The sequence below is a fragment of the Octodon degus genome, unplaced genomic scaffold (genome assembly GCF_000260255.1).
Source record: "Octodon degus isolate 3935 unplaced genomic scaffold, OctDeg1.0 scaffold00044, whole genome shotgun sequence".
NCBI classification, from domain to species: domain Eukaryota; kingdom Metazoa; phylum Chordata; class Mammalia; order Rodentia; family Octodontidae; genus Octodon; species Octodon degus.
In genome coordinates this window covers 1,526,108-1,528,035 of record NW_004524620.1, presented here as the reverse complement: position 1 = coordinate 1,528,035, position 1,928 = coordinate 1,526,108, and positions in this window count along the sequence as shown.

Here is a 1,928-nt window from a genome sequence, read left to right as displayed (position 1 = left end):
TCTCTCTCTCTCTCTCTCTCTCTCTCTCTCTCTCTCTCTCTCCCTTCCCCCATTCCCACTCCCCCCCTTAGGCAGGCAGACGCATCCTGGCACTGCCAGTCCCGCCCCTGGCATGTGCTGAGAGTGCGCTTGAGACTGGGCATGGTGGTGCATGCCTGTAATCCCAGCTCTAGGGAGGCTGAACACAGGCAAATCACTAGAGTCCGATCTAAGTAGTAAGACCTTGTAGACCCTGTCCTAAAATATTAAATAAATAAATAAATATAAATAAATAAATAAATGTTATCTTTAGTTGAAAAATTGGCAAATTGTCTAGTTATATTCTCTCCCCCTCAACCACAAACTTGGTAGTTACTGAATTTGCAGGCAACATATTTAAAGCTGATGATGTTCCTTCTCTCAGCCTCCTTAGAATTCATTCTTTGACTCTGGGGAACATGAATTCAGCCTATCTGACATCCAGCATCGCCTAACTCCACACCAGGCATTTGAGGCACTGAGCAAGGCCAGAGAGGGGGAGGTGGCGCCTCCTTCCCCGAGCACACAGCCACGGGGCACTGCTGTCCAGCCAGAGAGGACACACACAAGTTAAGGCACAGGTTTTGTGGACTTGCTCGGGGAAGAGCAAGGTGTGCAAGGCCTGCATCATTTTTGATTTTGCAGTTCCTCATTATGGGGGGAAGAAAGAGAGAGAGAGAGAGAGAGAGAGAGAGAGAGAGAGAGAGAGAGAGAGAGAGAGAAATACAATGAAGAATAAAAATTGGCCTCAATGTGGCGGCGTGCACCTGTGATCCAGCACTGGGGAGGCTGAAGCCAGCCTGGACTATATAGTGAGACCTGTCTCTAAGTAAGTAAGGAAGTAAATAAATAAATAAATAAATAAAGATTTTTCTGAATTCAGTGCAAAGTAACTTGCAAACTGGTATGAAATAGCCAATATTCAGAAACTCATAATTTACCAAAACTATTGCTAACAGAAAATTCAGTTTTCAAAACTACAGTGTCAAAGACATTTTCTCTTCCATCCAAAATAAAAACTGCCTGAACTGACAATTTTACAGGGCACTTCTTCCAAAACTTTTTAAAAGAAGTCAATTCCAATGATATTTGGTATATAAACTGATTCAGAATACTGAAAGGGAAGAAATGTTCACAAATTATTTTTATGGAAAAGGTGTACTATGAATAAACCTCCAAGTCTCCAAAGATTGAACAAAAAAGAAAACAAGGTCCTGAGTTAGATTCCCAATACAAAAAAAGAGAAAGAAATACAAAAGAAAATGTGAACAAAAGAAAAGGCCTTCCCTGTCCTTCGATGACTCAACATTACAAAGATGTCACTATTCCTAAATTAACCTACAAAGTCTAGGAAGAAAGGCGTCAGAAACATTTTGTCAAAGTAATGAAACCAAGTTATATGTGCATATGGAATAAATGCTAGCATAACCTTTCTCTCTTTCTCTTGATCTATACTGGTGTGTGATCTCAATGTTTGGTAGGTACTGTCAAATGGTGATTTCCCACATATAAATAAGAAGAAATTACATACAGCATGCAATCTTAACCAGACATAGTGGGAAGGCGCAGCCATAAATCTGGAATTTCTAAGTGAAATACTATTGAATTCGTATAGTATTGGACTCATCACAGTGTTAATGGACGAGATAGTCCTAATAATAAATTTTTTAAATCAGAAATGAGACCAACTAGCCCCAATCTCATTTCAGACAGGAGTCAACTGAGAGCCACAAAGGCTAAGTAATATTCTCTGTGTTCCAAGGCTGACTTGCAGTGATAAAGCCCAAATTTCCCAAATGTTTGCCTTTCTGAAATACAACATATGGAGCTATATACAATGATCTATGGCTAAATATTTATAGAAAATATACACATAGGTTTTCAGACATAAGTATAGCTATATCATATAT